At 42.4% G+C, this 21,063-nt stretch overlaps 1 long non-coding RNA gene across 1 annotated transcript in view; it reads left to right on the top strand.

Moving 5' to 3' along the window:
• Positions 1-17,280, top strand: part of LOC140599895 (uncharacterized) — a 36,192-nt gene extending 18,912 nt beyond the window's left edge. Inside the window, exons 2-3 of the long non-coding RNA XR_012002917.1 lie at positions 1,007-13,908; positions 14,724-17,280. This is a non-coding gene — a long non-coding RNA (uncharacterized lncRNA). The remainder of the gene's footprint in view (positions 1-1,006; positions 13,909-14,723) is intronic.
• The last annotated feature ends 3,783 nt before the right edge of the window (positions 17,281-21,063 follow it).

Here is a 21,063-nt window from a genome sequence, read left to right as displayed (position 1 = left end):
TCTTCGTTAGCAAGACAAGTCCTGCACTGTAGCTGGGCACGTGGCATCCCTGCCCAAGGCTCGGTCCTGTACTTTGTGGTACAGATTGCTGTGACCACATGGCCATGTGCTAGCCAATGGGATGCGAGCTGAAAGAGGTACCCGACTTGCAGTTCATGCCCCAAAATGGGGAAGGATTGTGCCCTCGCCCTTCCCTTTCTCCTTTTTTCACTGGCCAGAATGTGGAGGCAAGAGTTGGGAACAGACAGTTTAGCCCTGAGGTGAAAGATGAGTGTGGAAGATGCAAAACAGGATCCGAGGAGCCTGGTCCCAAACTGGAGAGCTGGCCTCTCAGCTCTGGACTGGCTGTGTTCAGACCGTATCATGAGAGAGGAAAATCCTGCCTCTCTTAAGTCGCAATTATTTTGACTTTTGTTACAATAGCCAGACCTGTTTTCTAACGAACACTGGCATTCATTTTTATACCCTTTGTGCAAACGAGCATCTGGACCTCAAAGAGACAAATAACTTGCCTGAAACTGCTTATAGAACAGTCCCCTCAAGCTGCTCAAATATGATACTTTCTCTTAGAATTCCTCTCTGATATGGAAATGCCAGTGAAGTCGTGCAGCTCTTCCCCCCACACCAAAGGAATAGCCAAATCTGAAGGAAACGTGTTCTGGAGCATCTGCCTGGCTGAGTGGGCAAGTGTCCATTCTGTTAACTTCCATCCTGAACTCCCACCTCCTCAGAAGCTGAGTTAGTTTTGAGGTTCAGGTAACCTATATGGTAGGTCAATGAATCTTAAAAATGATCATCTCACTTAGTATTTCCTTAGCAGCATTTTACACTTAAGGGCTTTTATGTGGAGTTTTACGTATTTAAAACAGAGCTATTTAGCACTAGAACAGAGATTATGTTGCAAGATATTTTGTTTGTTTATTTAACATTTTAAAATATTGTGTGTTAGTGAGATTTGGGTTGTGAGAGCCATCATGGCATCTCTGACTTGTTTTCTTTCCAGCAGTACCGAGACACTTACTTGTGTGATGCCAAAAAATGAGATACGACAGCCAGAGCTTGCTTCAGTCCCCTCCGACAAAGAGAGGATGCATCTTCATGGTGATCTCAGCACTTCTGATGCCATTTGGAAATTTGGAAACAGCTTGACTATATTTGTGAGCCATAACTTGATCTCAGTCATCTCTGAAGCTATTTCCGGGTTAGTCAGAATCGTAAGGGCACTTAGAGGGAGAGGCAGGAGGAGACAATTCTTTCCTTTCTGCATAGGAGTGGGAGTGACTGAGCCACAAATGCCAAAGCTGGGGATGAGAGCAAAGACCAGATGAAATGCCAAGAGAGCCAAGATAGCAAGGAGAGAGGGGTCAGAGGTCAAAACAAACAAGGATCCAACCAGGCTGGGAAGGGTTCATCCACACCACGCCAAAGCTTTTGGAGACTGGGGAAAAGGAAAGTGTTAAAGAAAATTTAGAGAGCTTTCCTTGATATGAATATTTTACTGAATGAGAAATGAACTGGTCACAACGAGGGGTCCTTCCAACCCAGGAATACAAGGCTCAGAGGTGTGATGTTACAGGATGGCTTAGAAAGTGACAATGAGGAAGTTGCTTAACCTTCACAACGATTGGTTATTACGGTGGAGGTTTCCAGATGGCAGGGCATTGGTTAAAAGTACTTACCTTATACCGTTTGAGGAAGATGTTTTCTTTGATGACTATTGGTGGCATTTACAAGGTAAGTTCCGTGTATGCTCATAAAATAAACTAGATTGAGTTTTGCTTACTTGGCTTAAATAGTTCTGTCTTCTTAGGAGATGTTCAAGCCTGGTCTTCATTTTATTTTCTTTTAATTAAAATAAATAAAAATTGTTGGGTGTCTATTATGTGCCAGAAAATCAAATCCTGTAGATGGTATAATTATCACCATTTCATAGCTGAGAAAAATGGTCTCAAAAAAGTTAGCCCAATGGATGTCACACAACTGATGAATAGTAAATCTGGGATTCAGACTCTGGTCTACCAAAAGTCTGTGTTCCTTCCTTCCATCACAATGACTCCAGAACAGAAAAGCAGCCAACAGAGGGTAGGTTGTAATGAACTGGATACAATTGACAGGGAGTCAGACCTAGACTTTCTGAAACCACACGGGGACAGGGTAACATCTAGCACAAGACTTTTAGGCTGTCTTCAGGAAAACAGGTCGGTAAACTGCCCTGGGTATGGGCCATGAGGTCCCAAGGTCAAGGCATAGAAGATAAAGGCAAAACCCAATTTCTCTACAAAGTAAGTTAGCTAGAATTTGGGACATGAGCAAGAAATTCAACAAGAGGGGAAGAGTTAAAAAGAAAAGAAGGAGCCCAGCACATGGTGGGAGGTGGAAGCACAGAGATGGCCAGGAAGTGAGGTCCTAGAGATGAGGGAGCTAAGAGGTTTAGAAGCATAGAAATGTGTAACATTTAATCCTAAACTGACCGGTTGCCTCACTGTTAATGCCAGCAGTTCCCTTAATTGTCCTTTAAAAGTTTGTCACCCACACTTGCACAACCTTGTGTTTGAGACAGGCTCAAACAGGAAAAAAGAACTGCTTCGTGCACAGGACGAGGTGAGAGCAGAGAGGAGAACAGGCATGGACAAGAGAGGCATCCATACATGGAGCGATTCGGCTGGAGCTGGAGGTGCCCAGGACACTTATAAACATCCTCCCGCCCACATGTCAAAGATTAACAGGGAGTCTGAAAGACTTGCTGAATGGCTTACCTCATAAGGCATGAGAATTCAAAACAATTTCATCTAAATCTGCAAGGGCAAGTTGACTTTAGCCAACATCTGGTATATGAAAAGAAGGTATTTCTCAAAGTGCTACTCAAGGAAGTGGGTGACCTTGGGCGGCAGTGAATTCCCCATCCTTGGTCGTGTTTAGGCAAAGGTAGTACAAACCCCCAGGTGTGGTGGTGGTAGGGCAGACTCAGGTGTCAGAAGGGAGAGACTCTCCAACCTGTTGAACCCTCTCCCAACGCTGAGGGCCCTGATTCTAGGTCTATAAAGGCAACTTGAATTAAGTATCCAAGCAAACGAGTGGAATTTGGGAATGCACCGACAAAGCTCGGAGTGAAGGGGGGAGGAAGTCCACTCAACGAGTTAAAAGTAAAACTGAACCATTAATATCCAGATAAAGTCGCCTGGCTATTGAGACACGCTTCTGGTTCAAGGAAGCCTTTCTTCTGTGCTCCCTGCCACTCCATTCCCAGGGGTGTGGTTTACGCAGCCCAGGGTTTGCTTTTCGAGCAGGTGGATAAATGTGCCTTGTCTTGAATGGGCACTCGAGCTTCAGTGTCTGCGGAACAGGGATCTAATGTTGAGGACTTCTCTTGAGATTTAGGTCTGAACCTGACCACCCTGTGTCCCAGCTCGTGAGGTCCAAGGGCTGGAGGCACCCAGAGGGAGTGAGAGCTCATCAGCTTCGTGAGATGTGGAAGGAAAGAGGGAAAGAATCAACAATCTACAGAGATAGTCAGGAACAACTAGCTCTCTTTTTTCCCCTGCCTCGCCAGGAAAAAAAAAAAATCAAACCAGATGCTGCTTCAGTCCTTGACTGTTTGCAAGGACAAAGTATATACCAATGGCTAAAGGACAACTAAAAAAGATCATACGGCAGTGGGGGGCGGGGAGGGGAGATAAAAAAGCTTCCTGGATCTTCTCTCAAAATGTGCCCAGAATAGTATATTCCTGCAAGTTGGAGAAGAATACCTTAGCAAATATGATATCCTGCCAGTGCTCAAATTTTGTCTCAACCAGGGATGAAGATAGCTTGGGTACACGAACTTCATAGATAAACCATAAACTTACAAAAAGCAAACTTTATTCATTTGAATTTCAGCTTGTAAGGTATTTCTCCACCCACTCATAGTAGAACGACCAACCGTGAGTAGTTAGAAGTCATGGGGGAGGAGGAGCTGCAAAAAACTTACATCAACCACAAACTAGATTGTCAGCCCGGGAGAGTTGAGTGTAGACCTCAATAGTTTCTGATATTTGAATTAAGAATAAAAGTTCCCATATGAAGCCAGTCTAGGAAAGGCATTCTTGATAATTCTCTCAAACTCTCTCATGTGTTAGATTGCTCCACTGAGCAGGACTGAACACGTCCCTGGGGGCACCCCCACTTCAATTAGGTTCGAGAGACCAAGGATTTCAGTTCCTGCCCCAGAGCCTCTTCCCTCTGTGGTAACTAGAAGTAAATTGACAACCTCACCTAGTAGTTCTGGAAGACTGAATCACATTTAAGCTACCTCTTGGCTTTAGAAATGATTTTATTTCATTCAACAAGCATTCTGAAGTCCTTCCTCCAATCCAGACATCGTGCTGGATGCTTTGGAATAGCTTGGAACCTAGTGAATATGATGTTCACACAGACAAATTAAAACCCTATAAAACCACTAAAGTGCAGAGTGTACCATGTACCCAGGTGTGCCTTGGACTTTGGAAAAGGCCTCGAAACAGAAGAGGAGACTCACCTGAGCCTCTGATGATGGTTGAATGTGAGTTTATCAGCGAGAAAGAATAAATGACATTTTGGGAGGAAGGAATAGTACCTCACAAAGAGTGAGAGATTATGACAGTGGCATAAGGAGAACAAGTAGTGTCAGGTTCAAAGTAGTACATTGTACTCTGTGGCTACATAAGAATTTTCCTGGAAAATGAACAAATGCATGGCAAAGGTCAAGTGCTGCTCTGCATTTGAAGTTCAGCAACTCTAGAGATGCTGACTCAGAGCAAAAGGAAATAATACACCTTGACTGTTTGTTTTTGTTTTTGTTTTTGTGATACTCCAAGTGTCAAGGGACTTAGGGATTATTTTCTCTGGAATAGTCAGGGCTGCTTCACGGGTGTGTGACCTGCAGCCACACAGAGCTCCATGTTTAGAAGCCTCTGCTCTTGAATAAATTGCTCTGTGGTTGCTGTCTTGAAATTCTTTGACTCATCATGGTCCAGAGGTCCCATATTTCACTGAGTCCCCAAAATGATGTAGATGATCCTGAGAATAGGATATTTCCAGAGAATTTGAAGTAGTTCAGTATTGTTTTATATAAAATGGAAGGAAGGAGCGGTGGCTAATGAAGTTGAGCATGTAGGCAGGGGAAGAGGTTGAAAAGCCTGGAAGCCTTGTTAAGCATTTAAAATTTGCCTCTGGGAGAAGGATAGTCATGGAAGATACTGAACAGGAAAGTAGCACGAGGAGATTTAACTTCTAGATCACTCTAGTGTGATGTAGGTGAGGGAGGGGAAATGTCACAATTTTTTTCCCATTTAAAAATAATGCCTTACGGGATGCCTGGGTGGCTCAGCGGTTGAACATCTGACTTGGGCTCAGGGCGTGATCCTGGAGTTCCGGGATCGAATCCCACATCAGATTCCCTGTGGGGAGCCTGCTTCTTCCTCAACCTATGTCTCTGCCTCTCTCCATTCTCTCATGAATAAATAAATAAAATCTTTAAAAATGAATAAATAAATAAATAAAATTAATGCTTTTCATTGTTCAAATTTCACTTATCAGGTCCAAATTTTTGATCCATGTTAAAATGGAAAAGTCCTGAGAAGAATTACTGCTATGATTAGTCTACATTTTTAGGGTAAATTGAGATAGCAAGATCTGTGAGCATCTTAGAGAACTCACGGTACCAAAGAGCGGATGGAAAATAGGAAGCTGAGGGTTCTGTTTGGAGATGGGGGCCATAGAGAGGCTGAGCCTTTAGGGGAAAGCTTAGGCTTGTTTTTTCATTTTGCACAAGACCAACCAGATCCACATGAAAATTTTTTTCCCTTAAAATTGCTTTCAGCACTCCCTGCCCAGAGTCCTTTAGTGCAGTGGTTCTCAAAGTGTGGTTCCCCGGAAAACAGCATCAATGTCATTTTTAGAAACGCATTCTCTGCCCTCCATTTCAGGTACACTGACTCCACAACTGTGGAGTGGAGACCCCACAATCCACTGCCACCAGCCCTCCAGGTAGCCCTCGTGCAGCTGAGAACTGTTGCATCATTAGAAGTCATCTGTGTCCCTAGAAAAGGGGCAGGAGGGAAGTAGACATGCCTGTCTGGTATTAGAACGGATAATCAAACGTGATTCTAATGCCAAGAAGAAATTCAGGCTTTGTCCTAAACATGCTTTTAATGGAACTATATTCAGTGAGTGATGTAAGATATATATGATATATACGATAGCAGTGTCTTTGTAGGTGATGATTCCATAGTTCAAGAATGACTTTAAAAGGTCCTATTTTATTAAACAGACTCTGAATCATGATGCTGGAGCTGACAATGGTATTTACCAAAGCAAGATAAAGATGATTCTTTTTTTTCCCCCTATGCAAGTACAATTGTTTTATGGGAAGCATGTTTCACTTGTACCATCATCTTCCAGAGGATAATCTCTGCTGATAGTACTGGAATAGTTCATTTCTTGGGGCCTTACATTGGTAAGATCACGGCTATGTTAATACGTGTCCAAAAGTTGCTTTCGTTTATATAGTCTATAATATTTCTGAAATGGAGTCTAAGTTGCTGTTAATACCAGCATTTCTCAGATTCTTTCCATTGTCTTCCATGAGTAATCCAATATACATGGAAGGAAAAAGAGTAAACACTTTTGTGATAATCCAAATCTTTCCAATGGAATTTTAAACAATCTGACAGTTCAGTCTTGTTAAAAAGTGATATAAAATAAATGCTTCTTAGCAAACAATTGTCCAGTAAGTATTATAATTCTGTCTCATATTCCCACAGTGGATTGTTTTCTGAGTCTTTCAGTGGAATTCTTTCAAATTAGAGCTCAATGATCTTCTTTATATTTTATCCAAGGTTTGAAACACATGAACCTGTCTCTACTTACTCAAACAATGGCCTCTATTATGGTGTCTTTTTCTTTAAATCCAAATATTATATTCAGCATTTTAGGAATTCCCTATTCCAAATACAGGCAATTAAATTGTCTATAAGTTACTCAGAGCCTTAGAAAATGAAATGAAATAGGAGTTTGTACTTTGAAATGAGTTCAAAAATGTGTACCATTTGTCAATGCTAGTCTCTGTCAAATAGTCCTCATTATCTTCTGGTTCTGCTGTTAACAGACGAAATAATCTGACACAGACTTCTCTAACAAAAATATTTCCTTCTAGGAGAAGCCTGGCCTTTCTCAGTAATCAGGAATCAAATTCTTGACCTTGAAGATGGGAGAAAGAACAGAATGCTTCTTGGTACCACTATCAGCTGGATAAAATTTGAAAACATCCCCCAGGATAAAAAGGGGGACATGCACAGATATTTGTACTGCTTTTACCAATATCTAGGATGAACTTGGAGCCAGTAGGCTGGTACTCCAGAAAAAGAAAAAACCAAGTCGGGAGCTTTGGAAACACACGCCTGAGGCCAGGGCTCAGATGCAAGGGTCATCAGGCATCAGGACTCTGAGTTGAGACCAGAATGAAAAGTGCTCAGTATCACTTTCAATGACTCTTTACCAAACCACCTTTGTATTCACCCTTTTAATTTAGGGTCCCCAAAGTATGGTCCTGTTCTTATGCTCTCATAAACTTCAGTAAAACCAGGAAGTAAACAAGTGTTTATTGAACCGACTTACAGGAAGGAATGAAAGAATGGTGGTGTCCTTAATCATTTCAGGAAATCTGAATATTAACCTAAATGAATTTCTAAGTAGTAGAGGCAGTGGGAAGAAAATGTTTGGGAGCAAGAGCCTCTTTCTAAAAGCAAAGAGACTGGGGTCATAAACTCATCTCTTTTCTCCCCCACTTCCTCCTCCACCTCCCTCCACATAATATCCTTCTTGGTGGCAGGTATAGGACATCCATCTGTGCTATTTTCCTCTTCCATCAGGTTCTTGCCTGGTGCCTGGAACCCACACTGCTCTGTCTTCATCCATTAGTAAGAACGAGGAAATTGCCTACTGAACAACAGTTCTACTTAGATATCCTAGAGGGACTATAAATGCCATCTGAAAAAATCACTCCCTACACCCATACCTGCTGAAGGACCTCTGTTATCATGGTATCATTGCCCAGTTGGCCAAGTGAAGAGTTTGGAGATACTTGGTTCCCTAGGTGGTACTTAAGCTACCATGAAGGTTTGCGTAGGGGTTTGTATGCAGTGTGAAGCGTGGGGGGAAGAGGTGTTTTGGAAAACAGAGATTGTGTCTCAATGACAGTGACAGTGTTTCCATACTGAAGCACCGTAATGCATGTGGATGTTTCAGAAACAGAATAAAGTTGTGCCAGACAGACACGAAGCCCGGAAGCACCATGGTCCTTTCTCCTATAAAACACAGTCCAACAAGCAAACCAAAAGTAATTGGAACCAATTCATATTTTTCCTCAGTTTCTCAGGAGATGGTCAAAGATGGGCTGGCACAGATGAAGTATGGTTTCATGCCCAAGAAAAGTAGCAATCTGTTGCACAAATCCATTCTCCCCTTATTCACCATGCTTCACACTCATCGCTCCCTAATTAATCTTCTAAAATTCCCCCCACTCTCAACTCCCAACTTCAGTTCTCATTCTCTTTCCAGTATAAATCTTGCAGCTTCTCCAGATTACCCCCAGCTATTAACTTACACCAAACTTCATAATAAGGCCCAGGTGAATGTGTGCGTCTGCGTTGGTAGGGAGCCTCTCCTGGAGTGACGGAAATGGGCTGATTCATTCACTTTGTCTCTGCCTGCCACGCTCCTCCTCCAGCTATCTGCATGACTTTCTTAAAAACCCCACTACCGAAAACACACAAACAAAAAAGCCAAAGAAGAAAAGGAAAGCCAAACTTGAAAATAAAAAGGTGAGTAGTTTGTCTTTTCAATGTGCTTTAGGTACCTTGTTTAATAGGCTCACACAAGGATGGTTTAGGGAAATGTACTCTATTTGACTCACTGTTTACTAGTGATTAAAAGGCCTAGAGGTAGTGAAGTTTCTCGTTAGTTTGTAGATTTTCTTCCAGGAGATACCAAATAATCTCTGTCTGTTAGAGAATTTCCAAGAATATAGTTTATATCAAATATAGTAGGACATTAACCAGCTTTGTCTCTAATCTAACATTTTTTCTTAGTTGAGCATTCCATTATTAAACTTCCTGTGAATGCTGGATTTTTGAATTCCCTTTAAACCAGTCTTGACATTTTATTGATCCTTTACTAACTACCAAGCAGAATGAATTTTTGACATGTGTTCAGTTTCTATTTATATGAGACTTGCTTTCTGACTTTTTGAAAATTACACTTTAACAACTCTCATGGAACCCTAGCTTCCTTCAGATGCCTGCTCAAATGCCGCCTTCCTGTGGAGGCTTTCCTCGACCACGCAATGGAAAATAAGACCTTGTGTAGATACTCAGCATTTCCTAGCTCCCTTCCTTTGCTTCCCTATAGCATTTATGTCCATTTGATATTTTATTTTGATTTTTCTTTTGTCTTTAGCCACTAGAATGGAAGCTCTGTGAATTTAAGGACTCTACAGCCCACTCCCTGATCAATAACTGGCAAATAACGAGTACTCAATGAACAGTGCATGAATGAATGAATATACTACTATCAGGCCTCCCTGCTCCTCAAAGACTAATTACATTGGGGACAGCCACCCTTATCAACCCTACACTTGGAATTATGGTGTAATAGTAGAAGTACTGAAGTTGTATTTATTTTTCTGTCTCCATTGAGTGATTTCTGGGCCCTTTCGTGAGACAGATACCTCTGCAAGTTTAGCTTTCATCTGTTAATGGGAGCAGTAACACACGTGAGAGGCCATAACCTTTATAACCTCACCTGGTGCACTTGAACTTATCATAGTAAAGACCAACATAAAGGCCAATGTAAGTGGCATTATCACTGTTGTCGCCTTGCTTCTCTGTCAGTAGTGAGTGTCTAGGATGACAACTTTCAGGCACTAGGAAGTCTTCCAGAGGCTTCAAGACTAATACTCAACCTGAAAACATCTTCCTCTCACCTGGACAGCACTTCCTGGGAAAACACATTTTTCACGTAGTTTTACTTCAGTACCAGTGGGCTTTTTTCCTCGTATAGCATGTGAATAAAAAAAGGAACTAACTTATGAAGTATTTTACCGTTTTGCCTAAATAAGGGACAGGAGAACGCACCAGGAAGTCTCAGAGCCACACTGAGCTCAGATGTAAGATACATCTCAGCAACAGCTCTGAGGAAAGCATCTCCTTCAAATACAGATTTGTACCACTTCGACGTCAGAAAAACTTTTTCCAAAACAGTTTTATTTTCCCCTGCTCAACAGCTAGAAATTTCTTAGGAGTGAGTGTCTTCCCTAAAACAACAAACCATCCTCTTTTAGCTCTGTGCCCTCAGAGAAAATAAGACGACCTCAGAGATTTGAGTTTCCAAAGCCTCAGCACTTGCAGACAGTAAGCAGAATAGCAGGAGACTTCGCCCACGGTCACGATCTGGTGGTACAGTGGGAAATCTGTTTTTGGAAGCTAAAATCAATGGGAAATCCTTGAGCCGGGAGACTCTGAGGTTTAGCAGCTTAGATAGCAGAGCTGGTAATATGCGGACGAAGAGAACCGAAGCAAACCCCGTATCAGGGAGCACTTCTACTGTAACTACATTAGGAACAGTCCCCTGATGCTTAGCCTAGGGCGTCTCTATCCAAGTTCAACAGAAATTATGAGAATCCTCCAATCACTGCTCAGAAGAGCAGAGAGCATCTTCCATGCAAGAATCAGAAAGTGGGGTGGCCTGGAGCCTCTTCTAGAGAAAGGTTAGAAGTTACCAGGCATTCAAATCAGTTCACCTCAGCAGGAAGACCCTAAGAATGCTTTCTGGCTCTCCTCTGGATCCTCCCTCTAAATTCCTTATCAACTATCTCCACTTCCCCAGGTCAAGTCAAAGATCTCAGCAAGCAGGAAATATCCTTTTTCTTACTATGAAACAAAACCAAAAGACTGGTTCATGGGTGGTTACCCTTTTAGTATCTTAGTGTAGGTAGGCTCATGTTGCAGAGTATGCTCTTCTCAGAAGAATTGGAAACTTCTCTTCGGTAGGTGACAGCGAACCTACTTGAAAATTATTTCTCCTGTCAAAATAATACTGGTGGTAATAGTTCCATGCCCATGCCATGGAGTCAAATGAATTCCTGACTCCACTGCTTACTATTTGTCCGTTTCCTAAGTTACTTGACCACTGTGTGCTTTTAGTTTGCTCAACTGAAAGTGGAGATCGACAAGGAAAATAATAACAGCAAACAATTTCAGTTGTTTCCTAGGTGCTAAACATTAGTCCAGTGTTTTGCCTTCATTAACTAATTTTACACCTTTAACCTTATGAGGCAGGTGCCTTTGTTGGGTAACTCCTGAGTCTCCTGCACTCTCTTGAGTGCCAAAGACTCTCGATACCTGTGAAGGACGACAATGTGCTTCATGGGCACTATCTCATTTAGTCCTCAGAGCACCCTTATGGGGAAGGCACTCTTCTCTGATCCATTTTACACTTGAGAAAACTGAGGTGCAGGGAAGTTAAGTAACTTACCCAAAGACTCAGTAATGGTGCTGGGAATCATAGTCAGACTCTAAACGCCTTGCTCTTCAATATTATGCATCATGATATTTGTTCCCCGAGAACTCCCCCATTTGTTAAAGGGGAATGAAACCAACTCAAATCATATGTTTGTGAATGGGAAACTTGAACTTTTTTTAAAAAAAGGATGGCTGAAGATCTGCCTTCAGTGCTTGCATCAAAATAAACAGAACTGATAGACACAATCAAAATCTCTGGCTTTAATTTTGTTGTTGTTGGGTTTTTTTTCCCCTTTGGTACAAGATTTTATGATGAAGTTTCCATGAGAAAAGGGATCCTGTGGTCATGTAAAATAATCAACAAAAAGAATGTAGGAAAGGGTACTGGTAAGCCATATGAGGAAATCACTAACAAGATGTTTGTCTCCATACTGACATGAAATTACCCAAACCTATGATTTCACAATCTACAGGATGGCAACAAACTGCCCCCAGAGGGCGCCAAAGTGATCTCTCTCTCTCTCTCTCTCTCTCTCTCTCTCTCTCTTTTTAAAATCTAAGTCTGTAGATCTGATCTGGACCTCCTGCATCTCAGAGGGTTTCTGGATGGTCCTCAAAAAGCCCCTCAGGGCCTTCCTCTGGTTTGGGGTGTGGGCCACGGTCACCCAGAAAGCTAAATGCAGCCGCTGGGTGATAAAAGCCCTGCGGTAAACTGACTTCTAGCTAACCACAGGGCAGCAGAGAGCGTTGAATGCAACCACAAAGTGGTTTGCTGGCACAGAACTTTCCCAACCTTTGGAACGAGATACCAGGGGATGTTGTTTAGTCTCCATCTTGGAAATCTTTCTCTTGGCGAGAGGAAAATTCTGATATCCATCAGTCTGAAATCAGCTGGGCATAGCCTTAGGTGGAGGCAGGGGGGCAAGCATGTTGTCTGTGGGAACTCATAACCTCAAAACCAATGGTCTTAATGGAGCTGCTTATGCAGTTAGTTATGAAACAGGCAGGCATATGGATGCCGGCGGGGATTGACAAACTGCATGGAGACTACCAGACCTCTTTGCAATAGGACATTTGTTTTTCTGAAAATGTTGAGAGAAATTAAATTTTAATGCAGAATTAGGAGTCCTGGGTGAGCTTCCAGCATCTTCAGGTATGCATGAAGCCCCTAACATGCCTGACATGGACTCCAACAGATGCCCTTTGTTCAGGTCACTATGTTGAGACTCAACAGAACCACTGGCCTCTTGCAATCAGGCTGACGCTTTGGGAGCCCTGTTCTGAAGAAATTGAGATTGACAGTGTTAAGACCTTGAGTTTTTTTCTTTAGAATATCGCCACTGCTTATTCTTTAGCCCTGCCTTTGAGCTAGAAATTGATGTACTTGGCTGATGGGACTAAATTACATGAAAGAATGGCTTTCATCATATTGCTCAATTTAGGGATTTCTTTCATTTCAAAGGCAAGGTTAATTACCTCTAGAAAATGTTAAGCAATTATCCACTAATAATAACAGGGAAGATGCTCCTGGAGCAGCCAACTCAAGGTAGAGGGGGGATTTGTGAGGAAGGCAAGAGACTTAGATTTGAATTAATGATGAAAAATGAAAACTATGTTAAGCTTTTAAAGACTTTAATGGGGAGAGACAAGACTGTTGCCTTAGCCCTTCAGCAGCCTTGGCCGTCAGTTCCTTCCATTTTTTTTTTCCCCCAGGACTCAGAGGAAAGGCCTCTTTAGCGAATTTGGTTCACATTCGCTATGATTTTTGCCTGTAACCACTTATAACCTAGTGGAGGTGACTCAAGTCTTTGGTAATCGGTGGAATATTATTATTCCACCGGAATAATAACAAGACCGGAATAATAACAAGACCGGAAGTCTTATTATCAAAGGTGTGAGCTCCTGGGTAAAGCTAAAAAAGAATCTGGGGCTTTTCAGTTGCATCCTATAGGATGTCCTATTTCTCTGCATATTAAAGTATTCACAGTTCAGAGTCTTGCTCTTAGAGTTCAGGGTGAGTGATGCCTTCCAAAAGCTTGGACCTTCTGCAGGCCAACACACACACACACACACACACACACACACACACAGAGTGCTATTCTATCTCTCCCTCTCATGCTCAATTTCAAGTCACTGAAAAATGAGAAAGGTTCTAAAAAAATTCTCTGCATTTTGCTCAGCTCAAAATCCTGTGGCAGGTGGATATAAAAAGCACAACAATTGACACTGTTCTTTCTTTGATTTTTTTTTAGTTCAAGAAGTAAGGCTGTTGTTTGTGTACAGGAGCTTGTTAACACATGCTAGACTTTGTCCTTGCTGTGGAGACAGTTCTCACGCAGCCCTAGGATTCCTTGGCACCTTCGGAGGAAAGCAGGTCAGTAGGTACAAGGAGATGCTTCAAAGAGTGGGCCCGAAGCTAGTGCTGAATGAGGGGGGGTGGGGGGGCGATGAGATGCTTCTCTATCTCATTAGAGCCGCTTCAGCGCAGAGGATACCTCTTCTAAAAGCAAGGCTAGCAGGAGGCTGTACACTGTTCAAAAAAATCCTGTCTCCACATGAATGCATTTCAGTTCCTTTCTTTCCAAAAAGAGTAATTCCCTGATTTCACGGGCTAACCATAAGATGATCTTAGAACCCCCAAATTACAGCTCTTTAACATTTCAGTATTAAACTCATATGTGCTTAGGCCTAAATATGATAAAGTTTACAGGAATTGATCTTGAAACTGAAGCTCAGAGTTTTAAGGATTCTGCAAGGGAGAAAATTATTTAGTTGATGAGAAAATTATTTATTTGCAATTATGAACACTGAGAAATCTGGGTTCTCATTTCTGATAGTTAACAGCCACCATCATAATGTGGTGCCTATTTTGGACAGCTTAGGACTTACTGTTAAAGCCTACCTTTGAACATTGAAAGTAAAGAAAAATATGTCATGCAACATATCTGCCAGGTAATACAAGAAGAAATAGAAAACTTTCTAGACACAGAGAGAAATTAGTTAAATTCATTTTACAGAAACCGCACAATCTAAACAGACTTGTTTTCCTTCTTTTTCTTCTGTGAAGTTCCAAGGGTACTTTGTCAACTACGCAAAGCTCCGTTTCCAACCTTTGCTTTTTTTTTTTTTTTTAAACCACGTTCTAGCCTTTTCACAGCTTTGAATCTACCTGTTCCTGTTTATTTCCAGGTATGAAATATCACTGAATGTTCACTATGAGAGCTGGGAAGAACAGTCAGAAACTCTTAGTCCCATCCTTCCTTTTATAAACAAAGAAACAGAGACTTTGAGAAGTGGAGAACTTTTATAAGTTCCCACAGCTCATTAGTGACAAAACTGGGATGCAAATCCAGACTTCCTGACTCCCAGCCCCCCAGAGTCGAGAGTCGGGATCCGGATAGTACATACGACATGAAATCCTCCCCAAGATGTGACAAGCCACTGCAAGACTCCAGGCAGAACGTACAAAAGGCAGCCACAAAGAAAGGGAGGAAGATTTTAGATCTTTGGGACACGGCCTCTTTGCTTCCTCTAAATATTAACTCTCTGACACACAGCCCCATGATTCCGACCCAAGAAATCACCCTGATGCTTCAGATATTGAGCTAGGAGTGTTCTTATGTCCACACGAGATGCCATGGGAGTTAACATTTATACCTAATATAAGTAGATACTAAGCCCAACATAAAATCTTTAAAGGCAAATGTCTTGAAGCATCACAATCTAGACTTGGCCTGTGCTTATAAAGGAATGAAGGTTTGATGACTATAGTGAACTCATTCATTCATTCATCTCCTCATTGATTCATCCAACGGACCTTATCGAGTACCTCGTCCATGACAGGAGATACAGTGGTGATAGGATAGGCATGGCCCTGGCTCCCTCAGCACTTACAATTTCCTGGGTGCAACAGACGTTGAACAAGTATTTAGAGTAAATTATGGAGGAACACACCACAGAACTTCACCAGGAACCAAGTGACCAGATTGATATTCTAACTCAGTAGGTTTTGATGAAGGTAGTTTGGAAAGTGATGGAGACATTTGGGGTTATAATGCTAGAGGGAAGCTCCTGGCCTTTAGGTACCAGGAAGCAAGGCTGCTGAGTGTCTTGTATTTAGTTGTCCAGGCCCTCAATACAGGGAATTTCTCCTACATCCTCTGTGACCTCTAAGTCCTTGTTGGACATTCACAAAGGTGAAAAACCTGCCGAATTACCCAAGTCTGGACTCGACCTTCACTTACAGGTCTACATGAAGTATATTTGTGTAGCTTAAACAGATACGGAATGTTCCAGGAATGAATCCATGCAGAAGATGACATCATGTTTGGTTCAGAACTTACGAGCACCATCTGCAATTTCAGAAAAGCATGCCACTGATAGAAATGCTGCCAATAAATAAAACACAACTCTATCGGGTTACATTTAGAGCTACCTTAGGAAGGTGGAGCAAGTGGGTGCATCAAAATTCATTTTAAAATATAAATTATTTTTTTATTACTCGGTTATATTAGGACAATGTATTAACTCTAGCTTATTTTACCTGTGATTTTCATTCCTGGCTGGTTTGCAAAGGAAAGTGAACAAGATCTCAAGGACCAGGCAGAGAATTGTACTGTTTCTTCTCTCTAGTGTCTACGAATGTCTTTGATAGTGTCTCTCAGCTGACAGTTTTTGTGGCTCCCCCTACAGAATTGGGCAGGACAGAGGTGCTTTCAGGTCTTCTCTTTTCCTGTTTCAATGACTCTGGCTTGCAAAGATGAGAGATTGAGGAGAAACCCAGACATGTGAAGGGGTATAGGTGTGACGGCCTACCTCTATGTGATTTTTCGCTGCACAATCCGGAAAGCATATATCTATGTAGATTTTTGTTTCCTGGAACACAGCACTCAGAGAATTTTTGTAACCTCTCTATGTGCCATCCAGGAGCTTAGAGCCACAAGAAAGAGTTCAGATGCCAGATAATGGCAGTGAATGCAGAGAGACCCAGGAGCCCACAAGCACAGAACATCAACCTTTTTTCCAGTTCTACCTATGACTCCACTTTTCTGGCTGAGGCAGCGCAGGAGAGAGTCCAAATCAATGATGGGCAGACGTACTGCACCGTGGACTGCACGATGTTTAGAGAGCTTTAGTGTCCCTGGGAATTTGGCATCCTCAGCCACTGTGATGCTCTCAGGCCCTTTCTGATAACCTCATATTTCCTAACCTCCCACAAAACAAGGGTGTCGCAATGCAGGTTTTTGTAGCTGGCCAACAAATTACTTTCTCTATAGATGGAAAGAGATAACAAGACCCTGTTGACTTCATTTTATGCCTGTTGCTGCACAAATTCAGCCACTTGATAGGTTGGACAAGCAAGACAGAACAGGATCCGGGGAAGACAGGCATTGATAAAAGCACGTAGCCCTGGAAGACGGCTGCCCTGGAAGCTTCAACTCCACGTGAATGTAGGACAGACTTGGCCCGTGAGGAAGGACCCCCTGATGTCTACAGTAGCTTATAGTTATCAAGCCACCAGTTTGCCTTCTTAAAGAAGTCTGACTGAAGAACTAGACTCACCTTAGATGACGGTTTGTTGGGGCACCTGGGTGGCTCAGTGGGTTAAGTGACTGCCTTCCACTCAGGTCATGATCCAGCATCCTTGAGAGCTGCATCAGGCTCCCTGCTCCGTGGGGAGTCTGCTTCTCCCACTGCCCCTCACCCGACTCATGCTCTCTCAAATAAATAAATAACATCTTAAAAAAAGAAGAGGTGGCATTGTTGTTTTGTTTTGTTTTTAACCTTTGCGATCTTGACTCTCCAGAACTGAATGAGGCCCCTATGGTTGGAGTCTGCGATTTGAGCATTTTTAAAACAGTGTTAGTGGGACTCTTATCTCTGTTCTTAAAGAAAACCTATAGCATGACCGCAGTTGGGATTTTTCACTCTGGGGAGGTAGCCCCTGCGTGTGAGGTCAGCTCTCCTGGTAGTGGGGATGAGATGACCAACTTGTTTTGCCAAGGCCTCCAAATTGTCTCAAATGGCAACTAATTTTAGTTGAAATGGACTTCATCCAAATTTGAACCAGGGACTGAGAGGAGCAAGGCTCCATATCCCATTACCAGAGCTATCCAGATTCTCCATAATACTGTATATTAAATCCTTATAATAAGCTGCTTTGTGAGTCTTGGTGCCGGTTCAGTATTTTCATTGCAGTGATTACCCTATGGTCTGCTGGCCAGCTGAAGCTGGAGTCCTCTTTCCCTTGATACGGTTCCATAACATCTCTCATCGGCCCAGTGAAACTTGTTGTTAAGGGCAGAGCTAATCTATTGCAGCCTGCCCGGCTGCATCATGCCAAGAAACTTGGTGTGTTTCTGTCAGCTATTTCTGTGAGGACAGTTCACTTCTTTGGAAGAGTTTTCGCTCCATCGAGTCAGTGAACAATCCAGCTGCAAAGAATAGCTCTTGCAAACAGCCTCCCCGGCCCATCCTGAAGTGAGGGCCTCTTACCCATACTGACAAAATGAAGGCATTATCTCATATACTGGGTTTTAATACCTGTATGCTTATCTGTGTGGCCCAAAGGGAGTTTGGGGGAACTTCTAAAAGATGTACCGGGAATGACATATCCTTGAGTGACATGGTTTCCTAATTCCAACTCCACATCCACTGCCCGCCCACCACTTCAGCTCCTTGTTGGTAGCTTACAACTTGGCGAGGTGCTGGCAAGGCGAGGAGGAGGACAGAGTGACAAACAATGAAGCTGCACCTTTGTGTCATCTATGAGGCGGACCCAAAAAAAGTCAACAAACCAACCCGTTTGAAGAGGGCCCAGCAGAGCTTGCTTTGAAGGCTAAGGCTGGGGAAGTAAACCCATTTGTCAGCAGTGGGGCAACAGTAGTATTCCAGACAAGGGGCGTGTAGTGAAGTCCTCTCACCTGGCCTGAGTGACCTGGACCCTGCAAGGACACCTCTGAGTCCACCTGTCCCCGTGCACCTGCCCTCCATCTGGCTTGCCCCTCACCCTTGCGTTTCTCTAGCAGCTCATTTGTGAGACTTTCACTGTGGTGATTTGTCCCTGCGTCTGTCATGATTCCCTGGCCCCTGCTGCTTTTGGCCTCCTCTCCTGTCTTGGGACCCTGTTGTTGGGAACCACATTTGCTTCTCTGGCTGAGCATTTTCCCCTTGCCAATTCTCTAACCCTCCAGCCCCAGGCTGTCTTCTACCTGATTCCTTGTCTCTGGGCTCCAGGAGTGGGTGCCAGTTCAGTCCCAGCCACACCCTCACTCACTTCTCAACAGGGCCAAGGGGTTGGGTTGGGTTGGGTTGGGTTTGGTTTGGTTTCCTCCTCAGGTCCCACCCTTACCCTCTTCCTGCCATTTTGAAAGAAAATCCAATGCTTTAGGCCTCAATAAAACAAACAAACTGACAAATACACTAAAGAGCCAAGTCTGGGTCAGAAATCGAAGCAAAACAAAACTCCGGAGAACATTTCTTTTGTTATAGGATTTGTGCCTTTTATTCTCAGCCCCCAATGTGGTAAGAGATATCAGTGTAGTAGACACATGAGACGCTTACAGCCAAAGAAAAGCTGCTGAGCGGGGTGCCCCAGCCTTAATCCTTATGCCCAGAAGAGGCCTCCATTAACTGGAGATCTAGTGGCTTATACTTTCAGGACATTTTATACCAGCCCTGTCAATAGAAGTATAATATTAGCCACATATCTACTTTTATGTTTTAATAGTCACATGAAAAAATGCGAAAAGAAAAAAAATGAAATAACTTTAAATTAAATAATAAATTTTGTTTAATCCAACAACACCTAAAATATGCTCATTGCAAAATACTACGTAAAATTACAAAATGAATTAGTTCTACAGATCTGCTGTATGGCATATGGGGTAGTAAACGACACTGTATACTGCACTTAAAACTTTTTAAGGCACCTGGTGGGTCAGTCGGCTAAGCATCTGCCTTTGGCTCAGGTCACAATCCCGGAGTCCTAGGATCGAGCCCTGTATCTGGCTCCCTGCTCAGCAGAGAGTCTGCTTCTGCATCTCTCTGTGCCCCTCCCCACCATTCCTGCTCTCACTCTCTCAAATAAATAAATTAAATCTCAAGGGGAAAAAAAAAAAAAAAACCTTTGTAAGTGGGTAGATCTTGTGTTAAGTGTTTTTACCATACACACAAAAGAGCAGGTACAAGGAAGCTTTTGGAGGCGATGGATGTGTCTATTACCTGATCCCGTGGTGATGTTTTCCTGGTTTTATGCATGTGTCCAAACTTATCAGATTGTGTATAGTAAATAGGTGTTCTGTATCTCAACTGTTCCCCAATAAAGCTTTTAAAAAGTATTCATGAGGCACTTTACTTCTATTATCACACTAGGACTTAGAAATGTCCATTCAAATGGTAAATTTTTCCAAAAAGTGTGATGTAGTCCTTCCTATTGAAACAAACTTGTGTTTCATGGAAAGATATTTTACATTGCTTAAGCTTTTTTATTTAAATTAATTACAATAAAAGAAGTCAAAGCATTTCTCGGTTGCGCTAGCCACATTTCCAGTCCTTAGGAGCCACGTGTGACTATAGCTAGCGTATTGTACAGCACAGCTTTCTGAACAAAGGCGCTAACTCATAAGCTGCACCTCACATCAGCTCAGCAAAATACAGAAACTATTCCCCCCAGTGAGACAATGATAGTCATTGAACAGGGAGGAGGGAAGGAGGTCCCAACCTCCGCTCCACTGGTCTTTCAAAAGTCTTCACAAATGCCATCCATTTGCAAATTATTTCCTGTAATTTTTACTTTCTTCTTAAGTTTAACTTTCTTCAAAGAAGAAAAAGAGCCACTCAAATACAACACAGATGACATTTACTAGTAAATTATATATATTTTTTAATCCATAAACTTGCCATCTTGGCAACCCAATAAATTTGCCAATTAGTGTATAAAAAGCAAACAGAGCACCAGGCTCCATAAACATCTCTTGAAGCATTAGTTCATGCCTTTGGTCTCTTTTCAGGTTGAATTAGCCTTAAACGTAAGATTTCATCTACTCAAGGATTTTAAATGCTCTCTGTCCATCTCATTACAGGCATACCTTGGAAATATTGTGGGTTTGGTGCCAGACCACCACAATAAAGATATATTGAAATAAAACTGGTCAAATGATTTTTTTTTGTTTTCCCAGGGCACGTAAAAGTTATCTGTATCCTATGTTGTAGTCTATGAAGTGTGCAATAGCATCATGCCTAAAAATATGTACATACCTTAATTAAAAAATATATTATTGCTAGAAAATGCTAATCATCCTCTGAGCTTTCAGCAAGTCCTAATCTTTTTGCCTGTGTAGGGTCTTGCCTCTGTGCTAATGGCTGCTGACTGATCCCGGTGGTGATTGCTGAAGGCTGGGTTGTCTGTGCCAATTTCTTAAAATAAGACAGCAGCGTGGCTTGCCACGTTGAATGACTCTTCCTTTCATAAATGGTTTCTTTGTAGTATGTGATGCTGTTAGATAACATTTTACCCCTGGGAGAACTT

The sequence above is a fragment of the Vulpes vulpes genome, chromosome 8, assembly GCF_048418805.1.
Source record: "Vulpes vulpes isolate BD-2025 chromosome 8, VulVul3, whole genome shotgun sequence".
Classification (NCBI taxonomy): Eukaryota; Metazoa; Chordata; class Mammalia; order Carnivora; family Canidae; genus Vulpes; species Vulpes vulpes.
Note: the sequence above shows the minus strand (reverse complement) of the source record. Positions and strands in the feature narration are given on the sequence as shown.